General features: G+C 45.0%; 1 pseudogene across 1 annotated transcript; it reads left to right on the forward strand.

Annotated features, from left to right (window-relative positions):
- The first annotated feature begins 13,149 nt into the window (after positions 1 to 13,149).
- LOC306660327 (mitochondrial import inner membrane translocase subunit Tim9-like) lies at positions 13,150 to 13,410 on the forward strand (annotated as a pseudogene). The gene has a single exon. The product of its transcript is annotated as a mitochondrial import inner membrane translocase subunit Tim9-like (transcript).
- Positions 13,411 to 14,344: the final 934 nt, after the last annotated feature.

The following is a 14,344-nucleotide window of genomic DNA, read 5'->3' on the forward strand; positions in this document are numbered from 1 at the left end:
TTCCCTTCACAGGAAGAGTACACTGCTCCAGCAAACACTGACCTTGAACCACCCTCCTGACCTGAGGCCTCCTGCCTGCCTTTTCCATTCTGGCTTGTTAATGCTGATGATTCCAGAGAAAGTCAGCTGCTCCAGACACTCATGGGAAAAATGTGCCAGCCGCCTTTAGCCCGGATCAACATTACGCTTCAGACGTAAGCCTGAAAAAGAGAGTCTATTTTGACTTTCTTCTCTAAGTAAAAAGTGATCATTCGCTGCTGGTTCCTTGTGCAGTTCAAAGAGAAAATTATAAGCATGTAGGCAAGTACCAACTTGTGATGACAGTTTCCGTGAAGATGCAGAATGTATCAAAAATATATTGCTAGGGATTTTCTGTTTGTTTTCATCATCTAATGTGCACCAGGTTTGGGGAAGGCGAGCGTGAGTGTGTGTGTGTTTCTACGCAGAGAGAAAGTGCCAAGTTATTAACATTCTCATCTGCAGACACTGATTGAAATGGTGTTCGGCTCACAAGTAAGATCGGTTACGGGGCGCTGGTTGGCAACGTGTTTCGAAAGGAACTTTGTGAATGAGAAATTGTCATGCCCGCAGCTGCCCTGGCTGCTGCTTCCAGACAAGGGCTTGGAGGGGCTGTTTTAAAGGAGGCTGGCTCGAGCTGGAGGGCCCTCCAGGCTCTGCGGAAGGGCTTGATAACAGCTAATGGGTCACACGCTGGCTCCTCACCTCCTCTGGAAAAGCTGATCTGTTTTCTAAGTCCACGAGTGACAGGATTATGGTGTAAGTGCTTCTGAAATGCTTTCATCTTGCCTGTTTTCCTCTGAAGCTGCTGGAAGGGGTTTTGCCAAGGAAAGCAAATAATAAAATCAAAACACGCCCTGTGTCACCAGCCCAGGTAACAGGGACCTCCACTCTAACTGGGTCGGCCTCCGAGAGGCTCTGGAGATGGGAGGAAGCATGGTGGAGGATGGGCCACACAGCCAAGGGGACAGAGATGACTGCTGTGGTCCCTCCCCTTTGCCCAGGGCAGAGCTGGGCCATATTTCACCCCAGCCTGGAATGACACACCTGTCCACAGGGCGGAGTTCCAGTTTTGTGCAAGACGCACAAGGGTAAGTGCATCTTCTTCTCCCTGCTGCCCCCTCTCTGGAGCCGGTCCCCACCCCCAGCACACTGGTGTCAGAGGCATCCAAGTTTTGTTGTGAACAGACTCACTTTTGTCACTGGCTTTTTAAAAAAATTCCTTTTCTATCCTTGTTATAATCTCCATTCCAGCCAAAATGTCAGAATCTTTGCAGTGACAAATCCATCAAAGGGTACATTCTTCCAATGGCCAAACTCAGGAAATGGGACATTTGTCTTCAGCATCTCTCTACCTCCCCTCTGACAAGCATCCTGTGTCCTCAGTTGCCTGCAGTGAGCAAGGTCCTCCCCTCTCCTTCCCCTCCCTCCAACAAAATGCACATGTCCCGGACACCAAGCCCTCTCAGAAGCTTGCAAATGGCTACTACCTTCTCCCTGGACACTGGTGTTTCATCAGGAGCTCTGAATGCTTTCAGCTAAAGCATCTAGCCATGTTGACATCAGGGGCTCCAGAGGGGGAAGGGATTTGGGAAGCCCGGCTGGATGTGAGCGTTGCTGTTCAGTGTCCTTTACGTCATGTTTGCAGGTGGCTTTCCAGGAAACTACCCTCTGCAGAAACTTGTGTTCAGTTCAGTGAACTCAGCATTGAGAAATTTCTCAATATTTCTATAGCATTGAGAAAGCAGTGTAGCATTTGAAGTACTCCAGGAATTAGCCCCAGCCTCTGTGCGTGTGTGTGTGTGTGTGTGTGTGTGTGTGTGTGTGTGTGGCTGTGTCACTGTGCTTGGTTGTGCAGTGCCGAAGGGCCACACGTAAGGAGGTACCACTTATTCAGCAAACACTGATCCATATGCTCATTATGACAAGCAGCGGGCCTACTTCTAATTGCGAGGTGGGAGAGGCCAACACAGACTTCAGGTAAAGCAGAGGCAGGTTCTGGTTTCTTCCCTGTAGGCTCGTTCCAACTTCCCTTCTGTTGTTCCTCCTGAGAGCCTACCCTGTCACTTCTGGTCAGTTAAAGAAGAAACACCCTCTGGCGTCTGTTTTGCCAGCTCCTGGGTTGCTTGCTCCACGCTGTCCTCCTGGTGCTGTTTGACTGAATGTTCCGACCCCACCTGGGCCAGCCTCCCTCCTTCTTCCCATCCTGGGAGGCTGCATACCCTCCTCCCCCACCCCACCTAGGTCCCTGGCGCATGCCTTCACACTGCCCAGACGTTGTGAGAAGGTGCTTTATTCATGTCCTCATGTATGAAAGGAAAAGAAAAGGATTTCCTTCCTGATGAATGAAGCCAGTCCCTTGGCTGGCAGGACTGACCAGAGCCTGTGAGGGTGACCTTGCACTGTTCTGGAGTGCCCAGCCACCTTTTCCCTCCCAGCATCACCTTGACTTCCTCTCTTCCCTGGGCATTGGATGGAGTTAGTTGGCACTGCCATCAGAAGACAGCCTTCCCGAGCCACAGGCCACCAGCTCCCTCCAGGTTTTGCTCCTGGGAATTTGAACTTTGAAAGACTAACAGCCCCAGTCAGCTAGAATTCTGTCCCCAGTAGCCGCCTGAGTCTGACGACACACGGGGGCTTCGCCATCCAGCTGTGGTCTCCTAACTTACTCTGCACAGAGGTGAAGGTGCAGAGTCTCCTAGCTCCTACTGTCTTTGTCTGTGACCTGAGCAAGGTACTCCAAGGTGACTCAGTGCTGCAGAGCAGGTTAAGAAAGGGACCCCAACAGAAGAGACAGGGAGAAAGAAAGAGGGATGCTGCTCCTGTTTCAGATCCGGTTGCTACTCAGGCAAATGGAGCTGTTTCCACACTCTAAATTCCTATAGGAAAATCCTGGGACATGTGGAAATTCAAAGCATGCCACGCCCCCAAGAATGGATCATGCTCTCTGACTTAGGGGCTGCCAGGTCATTGATAATCTTATTTATTCTAGCTCATGAAATTAGTTGACTTTGATATATCTCTGTTAAAGTGCAGTGGAATGCATGAATTATCTGGGAGTAGTCCAGAAGGTCACATGACTTTTGAACACATCACTTGGTTTCCTCTCATCTTGCCTAGCGTGTCACAGAATGTTGTATTTGGAAGGAAACCTAAAAATTCTCCTATTTGTCAGATACTATTTTAGTGGGTAAATGGTTTCTCGAAACACTGCAAACCTCATTTCCTTTCAAGGACATTTCAGTGTGGAGTTAGCTTTGCTCATCCATGTGTGTAGCTATGGGAGCACCTTGGGCGTGGTGGAAATAAACGGAATGTGCCATTGCCCAGCTTTCTGTGACATGCGGAGAACCCCGGGCAGCACCAGATGAACTTGACTTCATAGCCCAGAGGACGTCTCGGAAACTCCTCTCAGGATCTTCACAAAAGCCTCTGACCCAGCTGGTCTTGGACATCATCCCCTGCATACAATTTGTGGTGCTAAACCAAACTTTAGTGAGAGCTCATCTCATTGACAGACCTGGTTGGAAACGCAGGTTGGGCTGATGGAACTTAAGGGCAAAGAAGAACACCTTCCTAGATCTTTCCTCACATCTTCTTCATCAGGCCTGAGTCTGTTCATCTTGCAACGTGGCCAGCTCAATAAATGACCTGCCTTCACCCACTGAACCATCTCTCCTCATTACCCACCTAGCCAATCACCATGGCCCTGGCCTCCCAGTGTGCTCTCTCTCTCTCTCTCTCTCTCTCTCTCTCTCTCTCTCTCTCTCTCTCTCTCTCTCTCTCTCTCGTTTTCCTATCCATCCCCCATGCAGCAGCTAAGGTGATATTTTTGAGGTCCCAGTCTGGTTGACACTGACCCTGCCTAGTGCCCTTCAGCCGACTCCTCTGTGGTCCTGCAGGATGACCCCAAGGCTGGTGTCATTGGCCTCCCTCTCACTCTGTCCCACTGGTCATGCCTGGCCCATGTTCCCGGTGCCCCAACCTTGCTGACCTTCACCTGCTCCTCAGATAAGCCCAGACCCTGGTGATGGGGACCTTCACTGCACACTGCCCCTTCCTCCTGGGAGCATACCCATCCCCCAGGGCTGTCTCAACCCTCCACCCCTCCACAGACTTGCCCTGCCACTCATTTTCAGTCTACATCTTACCTTAAATCTCAATTCCTCAGAAAGACCTCCCTCACCCCCAGAATTAGATTCCTCCTATTAAACATGCTTATAACAGGAGCAGCAAACTTTTGGTGTGAAGTGTCAGAGAGTAAATATTTTTGGCTTTGCTGGTCATATAGTCTTCGTAGCAGTTACTCAGCTCTGCAGTTGTAGTGGAGAATGTGCCTAGATGATATGTAAATGAATGTGCATGAAATGTATTCCAATAAAACTTTATTTAAAAGAACAGGTAGTAGACCATTTTGAGTCCTTGAACCATAATTTGCCAATCCATGTCATAGAACATCCTATTTTTTTTTTTTTTTTTTTTTGCTTCATGATAATAATAATATGTAACTGAGTCATTGTATCTATTTGATTTTGGGTTAATGCATATTTTCTTGGACTTGTTTTTCACAAGGTAAGAGAACAAACCTGCCTTATAGAATCTAGCAGAGACAATAGGCACTCAAATAAAACAATGACTTAAGTCATGCTGATTTGCCCAATCAGACTTCATCCTAAGTCTCTATTTGATCAATGGCAAAGGGGCCTTTACTCTTTCCTATAGTAGACAACCACCTGAGTGTTATCTAGTATAGGGGAGCTGGAGCTGCTGCAGCCATTTTGGCATCATGCAGAGCCCAAGAGTGAAGCTGGCACTGAGAAGCTAGTCTCAGACATTAAGAGGAAAACACTGGATCACTATCGCATCATTCAGACCCTGGATCAGCCCTGCTGGATTTATTCTATCTCGCACCTGACTTTCAAGCTTCATGAACTAATATATTCCCATATTTATTAAACATATTTTAACTAAATTTTTACATCACATGCCTGATACTTTCTCCTTTGTGCAACAGAGATAATAAAGCATAACATGAAGGGCTACTGTAAGTATTTAAAGATACATGTAAAATGCCAGAGTGTTGCATACAGAAGCCACTCATGCTTGTGTGAGTGAGTGAGCAATTACTCTCACTAACAAGTAATGTACTTGTATGAGGTATTGTTTACAATAACATACTTTTGTTTACCATTTTAAATCCTCCTCCCTTTTAAGTTTTTAAGATGGAAAACTTTGACATCCTTGTTCACTGGTAGACCACTGATGTGGAGTTCTCTTCTTATATCATAGGAGGCACCAGAGAAAGGGGATGTAAATCACAAGAACCTACTCGATCTAGTTCCATGAAATGCTCTCATGTGAAAAAGACTAACTGACACTTCTCCAAAAGGATGCTGATGGCGAGTCAGCATGTAAAAAATGCTCAACGTCACACGTCATTAGGGACAAACGAGATGCTGGTCCGTACCTATGCAGAGACCGGAGTCGCAGAGGATGACAACGCCCAGTGCTGGCCAGCATACGGAGCAACAGGAACGCTCATGCTTTGCTGGTGGGAATGAAAATCGTACAGCTACTTGGCAGTTTCTTACAAAACTAAACATACCCTTACCACATGGTCCAGGAGTCACGCCCCTTGATATTTACTCAGACGAACTGGAAACCATGTCCACACAAAAGCCTGCATAGGGATGTTGACCACAGCTTTATTCATACCTGCCCACATGTGGAAGCAGCCATGCATCCTTCGGTAGGTGAATGAATAAACTGTGGTTCATCTGGACCAGGACTCTGAAGAAAGGAGCTACCACACCGTGAAAAGACCTGGAGGAGATGTCCATGCATTTTGCTAACTGAAAGAAGCCAGTAAGAAATAGCTACATTCTGTTTGACCCTATCTATAGAACATTCTGGAAAAGGAAAAGTGAGGGAGACAAAATATCAGTGGATGTCAATAAAATGTCAGGAGTTGGGGAGGAAGGAGCCAACAGGCAGAGCCCAGAGGATGCTGGGGCCGTAAGTTGGTCCCATAAGATGTAATGATGGTGGACTGGTCATTACCTGCCTGTCATCCTATGGAAGACACCCTGCCAAGTGAGCTCTGATGTAAATGGTGGCCTTTGGGTGACAATGATGTGCCAATGTAGTTTCACTGTTGGGCTGTGGCAGTGTGGAGGCTGAGCTTGTGTAGGGGCCGGGGCACACAGGAACTCTGAACTTGCTGCTTGAGTTTTCTCTGAACCTAAAACTGCTCAGAAAACATCCAGTTTGTTCATTAAAGATAATCCATTTAAAAAGAGACTTGCTCTTACCATGCTCAAATAGAAATTATTTAATAATCAAAACTTTTCTTGGAACGTCTCTCCTGAAACATCTTCCCCCAAGACATTATTTCTAAACAACCAGAAAGGGGAGAAAATAAGAAAACAACCAAGGACATCTCCTTGGTGGTTGGGCATACTTGGTCTTTGGTACCGGTTTTCAGTCTTTACTCTGAGAATGAAGACAACAGAATTCACCCTCCTTTGTCTTAAGACCCAGCAACATGAGTGGCCACTGAAGGGTTCTTGCCAAGACATGACGCTGGCGGTGCACCTCAGACTCAAGCAGTAAATGGTCCAAAGCCGAGAATGAAAGAAAGATACAAGACCAGAAGAAAAATCACCACCTGCGATATAAATGAAAGTTTATTTTTCCCAAAGCTGAGCCATTCACACCACTTAGAATCAAACCCTACGTCCTCACCAGTATGAAAAGACCCTGTGTGAGCCTGGTTTTATGCTACCTCCCAACCCCATTCCTACTTTTCTCTCCCTGCCACTCTGGCTTCCTGGATGTCCCTGCCTCAGGGTCTTTGCACTTGCTGTTCTGTCTGCCTGGGGCCTCTCCCCTTCCTGCCTGACTTCCTGTAACTTCATTCTCTGATCAAATGTCACTTCCCCAGACACGTCATCCGTGGCCTCAAGACTTAAGATATCAACCTCCCTCGAACCCCTCTATTCTTCCTTGTTTGAGGGTTCTTTGTAGTGTCCATTGCTACCTGATCCTACCTCATTTTCCCTTGTTTCAGGGTTTTGTGCCTGACTTTCTCCCCTTGCGTGTGAACTCCCAAGGACAGGATACTCTGCCAGTTCTCCATTATTCTAATCTCTGCATCTACAACTGTGCCTGACACACGGGAGCAACTTCATAAATATTTATTGATTGAATTTGTTGCAACCAATTTCTATATGTCAACTTGGTGATCACATTAAAGCCATTGTTTGATTTGCCAGCCCTGAGAAGGAATCTCTGTGACCACGGACACCCTGGAGCAGCTCGCACGACTCCAATGGCCAAGGCGTAGGTGACCGAGGGTGCAACCTGTCTCATTTATTCCAGGCCGAACTCACACACTTGTCGTGTGAAGAATAGCCTGCACTTCCTTGTGGACCAGGGACACACTGGCAAGACGATTAACTTATGAGAGTCAGATAATCCTCCTGGATTGGATAAATAGATCTTATAGAAATTCCTGGGGCACATTCTACATAAGGCCTTTTTCTGAAATTAAATTAGCAACAAGATGAGCTTTTCTTGGAGTAAATTAAACTGGTTTTCTTTAATAAGCTGTTTTAAATGATCACAATCTGATAGGCAGCGTCTTCCTCCAGACGTGCACAGTCTTTCGATCCTCTCGTTTGAGACCATGCACCTCCACCCTGGAGAGAAAAGAAGGCTGAGATTCTGGAAGGGACAAAGAGGCACTAGCCATGTTTGCAAAAGGCAGATTTGCACACATATGCAAACTTATAGAAAAGAACCCAAGAATCCTAATAGCTTAGGAAAACTTCTTGCTTGAGTTCATACCTGTAACAATACAAAACGCACGGAGGAATTTCAATGAATTAAAAAACAAAACAAAACAAAACAGCCTATCATCTGCCTCTTTACTCCCCAACGAACCGGAGCTGAGATTTTGATTATGTCACAGCCCCGCAGACTTTGTCAATAGCTGACACAGGGGCAGTGACCTAACCCGGGGCACATCCACAGAGCACAGGCAGCACTGAAATCTGCTTCTCACTTACAAAAATATTGGTGCTGACAATGTCCATCCAGCACCCTCCTCTCCCTCAGGTGCAGAACTACCTCTGCTCCAGACTGAATCACAGCACTGTGCAAATATTTTACTTTCATATATCATCTGTAGCAAGTGTAATACTGAGATTTAAAGGTAAATAACTAGAGAAATTGCAGTTGTGTTATCAGACTGACAATCCTATCACTGAAAATCAAATTTTGCTATGTACAGCCAAAAGCAAATAGTGGTTTTAGTTACAGCCCATTTTGTGGGCTTTTCAGACTGTCCATACAGGGCTGTGATTGTGGTCAACAAATAATCAAATAAAAACAAATTTTAGAAGGGCGATTCTCAGCAAAGGGGTTAAACTCTATCTTAGAATCATATACTTTATTTTCTCTAGAAGGAGTTAAAGCTGAATTGGGGAAAATTAACATTTTTGATGTGATTTAGAAAAAGAAGAGTAGACATAACGGGAATGTTAAAGCATGTTTAGTCCCCAAAAGGAGCTGGTTGAACTTGCCACACCTTTGCAGACGGCTTGGCTACCCTGCTCGGCCTGGGGCTGCCTGCCCTGGGACCACGAGCAGTAGCCGAGGCACAGGTCCAGATATGAAGATGGTAATCAGGATGGATCACCAATCAATCAAGCAAGCAAGCAAGTGATCAACCATTTGAAGCCAACCTGTGCCAAGCTCTGTTCTAGGATTGGGGATATAAAATAGTCCCCTACCCAGGCATTTATTTAGGTATCGGAAAAACTGACGGGGTGCTATTGTTTGGATCGGAGCAGGTGTTGAAGGCTTGGTCTTCAGTGAAGCGATGTTCAGAGGCAGGACTCAGGGGATGAGTGGATCTTGAGGTCGGACCTTATCAGTGAGTTAATCCATCGATCACTTCATATTTTGAATGGACTATGGGAGGTGGTGGAATCTCCCAGTTGCTCATTCAAACGCTTAGAGCTAGTTGAAGGGAGCTGGTTCTCATGGGGACTATGTCTTGTCCCCGGCCATGTGCTCACTCTTTGCCTCCAGGCTGCCATGAGGTGAGCAGCCTTCCTTTACCATGCCCTCCTGCCATGATGTTCCGCCTTGCTTCGGGCCCAAAGCCATGGAGCCAGCCAAACCTAGGCTGAAACCTCTGAATCCACAAGTCAACATAAATCTTCCTTCCTTCAAGTTGTTTTTCTCAGATATTATGTGCCAGTGACAAAAAGCTCACATCCAGGGTTCCCATAAATATGACAGAACGTACCCAGCAAACAGCAAAAAGACCCCTCCAAGAGAAAGGTTCAGGTTCTGCCTGGAGAACTGAGGAGCAAAGCCCTGAGGACATTGGAGAGGGAGCCAGGGCATGGATTCCCCAGCCCCATCTAGAGACCGTGTGGTCTGGCATTCCCGCAGGTACTCAGAGTTGAGGGTCATGCAGGTGTGGAGGGAGAGGGTCTGGGGGAGCCTGTTAGTGGCCAAACATCAATGAGGGGGTTGGCATTTTGTTACACATGTCCAGCCCATAACAGCCCCATGTCCGAGGCTTGTCATGTGCTAAATGACTTAGGCCTGAGCCACCTACTTCTAATGGAGCCAGGGCCAAAGACGCTGGAAGCACATTGGCTGAGAGTGAGAAAAAGGCTGGGCACCCAGAGGGAAGTCAGGTGTGGTCACCAGAAGAATGACGGACAGAAACAGGGCAGCTGGAAGAGAGACCTCTGCTTGGGCTGCCTCCGCCATCCCTTTTCCTCTGTATATCTGGTTCTGATTAATCCAGCTCACCATCCCCACAGTGGTCCACTTGTCTGAGACGAGCTAGAAGCCTGTGTGAGGAGCTTCTCATGCTCTGACCAACTGCAGACTCGTCCACAAGCAGCAAGGTTTGGATGTGCGTTGGATCTCTTCTTAAATCCCAACACAGACGAATGAGACTGGTTCTTTATCCAACTCAAGCACAGATTGAGGCAGTCGTCAGTCTTCCAGCCTGGAAAGAGATCTAGGGCCTCTCGGTACTTCCAAAGGAGTAATGGAGGGAGAGTCATTATTAACAATTCCATTCCATTCCATCAGGGCACCTGTTTGATTCCTGGCAGAGTGGAGGCTCTGCCATACAGGAGAGTGGGGAGGAGGCTCACCAGTGAGGTGCATGTCCCGCCTGAGGAACGGTGATAGCCAGAGTCTCGGTGTAAGACCCTCGATCTCCCATGCCAGGCGGCCATCTGCCCAGCCTGCCTTGAAACCAATGCACAGCATATTGACCGAGGAGGCCCATCAGCCGGTCAATCACCCTAGACTTCAGACAAGCAGGGACCACAAGGAACTCTCTCTAGTGGAGAAAGTGGTGGCACGACCCAGGTGCCCTCTGTGGGGCTAATGGCAGAGCCTGTGCTGGGTATGGATGGTGGAACATACCACAGCATCGAGCCTCCTACCTGAAGTAGTTCTGTGACTTGAATTTAGGCAAAGTTTCTGGCCAGTAATGGTATATGGAAGTGGTTTGGAGAACTGCCCCAATTCTTCTTTTATAATTGGCATTTTTTTCTTTTCTTAGAGTAGTTTTATTGAGGTATAGTTGATATACAATATACTGTACATATTTAAAGTATACAGTGTGACATCAGTATACACCCATGACACTATCACCATAGTTGAGATAAAGACAGACCTGTGAACATTTCTTCCTATCCTCCAGTCCCTCCCACCCACCACGAACTCTCCCACCCGCACTGATCTGCTTTCCAGCAGATCAGCTGCATTTTCTAAAATTTCATATAAGTAAAACCATGCAGTGCATTGGGCTGAATGTTTTGTCCTCTTCCAATTCACAGGTTGAAATCTAACCCCAGTCTGGTGATAATGGGTATCTTTGGGAGACAGCTAGGTCCTAAGGAGCCCTCCTGGGTGGGATTAGTGCCCTTGTAAAAAAGGATCCCAGATAGCTCTCTTCCCTTCTTTCCACCACACGAAGACACCACTGCAAGATGCCTATGAGTTAGGAAGCAGCCATTGTCAGACACTGAGTCTTGAATGTTTTGAACTTGAACTTTCCATCCTCAGAAGTATGAGAAATAAATGCTTATTGTTTAAGCCACCCAGCCTCTGGTGTTCTGTTACAGTAGCACAAACTGACCAAGGTACACAGTGTCCTCTTCATTTTTCTGGTCTTCTGACTGAGCATATCATTTTGAGATTCATCCAAGTACTGGATGTATCATTTGTCCACTCCTTTTGATTGCAAGGTAATATTCCTTTATATGGAGAGCTCTGAGTTTGTTTACCCATTAACCTGCTCATAGATATATGAGTTTTTGCTAGTTCCTGGTTATTACAAATAAAGCATCTATGAACCTTCCTGCGGTCTTCCTGTGTGTGTACGTGTTAATTTCTCTTGGGTACATATCTAGGAGCTGAATGGCTGGATTAGATGATGAAGAACTGTCTCCTACATTAGTTGTTCCAGTGAACATGGCCACCAGCAGGGTCGTCCAGTCTTTCTGCTCTGGCCTTTCCAATGGTGTCCAGTGGCATCTCAGAGATCTTGACTTGTGTTTTACTAGTGACTGTGACTTCTGAACATCTTTGCACTTGCTTCTTGGCCAGCTATTTATCTCCCTTGGGAAAATGTTTGTCCACATTTTTCCCCCTTTTCAATTGGCTTGTTTGTCGTCTCATAGTTTCAAGAGTTTGTTATAGAGACACACCCTTCATCAGCTATGCAAATTGCAAAGATATTCTCCAAATCTGTGATTTGTTTTTAATCTCTTAACAGTGTCTTTTAAAGAGTGAGTGTTTTTAATTTTCATAAAGGCCAATTTTACTTTGAATTGAGTTTTTGGTGTCATTATCTAAGATCTCTGTCAAGCCAGAGGCCTCAAAGTTTTTCTGTCTTTTCTTTGAGAAGTTTTATAGTTGAGATTTTAAATTGGCATCTGTTACCCATTTTGAATTAATTTTTGTGGGTGACACAGGTATGAGACAAAGTTTGGCTCAAGCAGGCAACAGGGATGTTTTATTGATTTGGTAAGGTAGCATCGGAAGATAAAATCTCATTTGCAGAGTCCATGTGCTCTTTCACCTGGTCTCTTTCTCCTGGAGGGCTGCTGTTCTCATTTATATCCTGGCTGGCACCAAAGGCAGACACTTCTGAAATTGCTGGTTTAAAAATTTAATGCCCTGAATTTGAGGTGTTAAAACCCAACTCCAGTCTTAGAATTACAAAAATATGAATACATGATTTTTTGATACTTGCTAATGTGAATTCATGCAGCATTTGAAAATAGGTAATGTTTTCTGTCCCAGTTGAAAGTAGTAATATTTATACTTTCAGAGACAAGTTTGTTAAACTATTTTCTTATTTGGTTGTGCCATTAAATATTGAATGATGAGGCCCAAACATCAATGATAAAAACATTAATTTATGTAAGCTTAAAATATATATAAAATAGCAAACAAAAAGCCCTAAAAGATGTATTTAAAAAATGTATTTCTTGAAATTGAAATAATCTTGAAATCCCGGAGCCACTTTGACTATCCCTTTGAGGAACAGACAAATAATAGTTTTAGAAATTCAACTGTCATGAAGGCAGAAAAGGGCCTCATGAAATAAATCCTAACCTTTCAGGCAAATCACCATTATTGAACTTGTAATTTTTCACATCCAAGGGTCATGTTTAAAAAAACTAGCCCTGAGAGAGCGTTGTCTAAGCAGACAGTCACAAAGTTAATTCTTAGTGGATTTCAGAATTCATTAATGGTGTTGTTTTTTTTTTTTTTTTTTTTTCCCCTAGATTCCCCCATGTTGTAAAGAATCTTCGTCAAAGGGTCTAATAACTCTTTGACATCACCTCTCCCAGGTGTACTCTGCCATCCAGTGGCCGTGGCGCCCTGGCCTGACCCTCAGCCCCCAGACTCAACCTGTACTGTAGCCCCCCAGCCTCGTACCAGTGTCGGATGCAAGAGCCTGTGATAAAGCAAGGAATCAGCCTCACTGGAGACAGACGTTTAAGCAAAGGCTGGACAACCACTTTTCCAGATCAGAAAGGAAATTCAGGCATCAGAAAAGGTGACGAATAAACATACCAAAAGAATATGGCTGTGAATACCAGAATCTGATCAGATAAAAGAGTTTAGGAAATTCCTTGGAACCTACAATAAACTTACAGAAACCTGCTGTTTGGACTGTGTAAAAGACTTCACTACAAGAGAAGTCAAACCTGAAGAGATCATCTTTTCAGAACATTTGAAAATGCTACAAAGAATATCCATGAGATTTCAGGAATATCGTATTCCACAGAATGAAGCCCTAGCAGCCAAAGCAGGACTCCTGGTCAACCACGGTAGAGAAATCCTGATGGATGGACTTTCAGTGAAAGATTGCCAACAGCTGTTGCTCTGGAAATGAGGATTCATATGACAGAATCCCCTAAAAACAGTAGGCACCATGTTAAACCGTCTGTCACGACTATTTGGCAGTGGAAACCAATGAAGAAACAACATTGCTGTTTACCAAGAATAATCAAAATAGAAGATCTTCTTGTTCAGAGAAAATAATACATTTGTTGAGGCCTTAAGATTCAGCAGCTTGGTCACTTGATTCTGTACATGTATGATTACACGAATGGTATGAATCTATGTGTACAACCATAGAAACGAAATGATGTACTCCGTTTGTGTACAATGACTCAAAATGCAGTCTGTGAAAAAAAAAAAGGAAAAAATAATTAAAAAAATAAGCCATTGTTTCTTCCACTGTGACTGTTTAATTTTAAAGCATGTATGAGAAAAAAAATTTATTATTAAAAGTGAAATAATGGAAATATCACTGAGCAGTTGTTTACACTATATAGAACCCTAGTATTCTAACTGGACCATGGATACATTGAAATATTTTTCCATCCTCCAAGTATTCCTGTTTATTCATGTCTGCCTCAGATTGCTGGTAAATACATAAAACAGTTACTTGCTAAAAAATAAAAGACACTGAACTGAGATGGTGGGCTCCTCGGAGCCAGTGTTCCCTGACCCGATCTGCTGGTGGGTGTCTTGTCCCCCTGGCCCTCAGCTTCTCAGTTTCAACTTGGAATGAGAAAGCAAGGAGAAAGGAGGCCTAATAGAGAGCAAATGTCATGCCCTCAAAGTGGCTTTCATATTGGCTATATTAGAAACAATATAAACGTAGGTTGAAGAAACTGCTCTCCCCCCCCCATTTGTATGGAACAGCAGAATTCCATCCCGTGTTTTGAAAACCAGAGCCTCCTAAATAAGATTTTAAAGT

The sequence above is a fragment of the Sciurus vulgaris genome (genome assembly GCF_902686455.1).
Source record: "Sciurus vulgaris genome assembly, chromosome: 4".
NCBI lineage: Eukaryota > Metazoa > Chordata > Mammalia > Rodentia > Sciuridae > Sciurus > Sciurus vulgaris.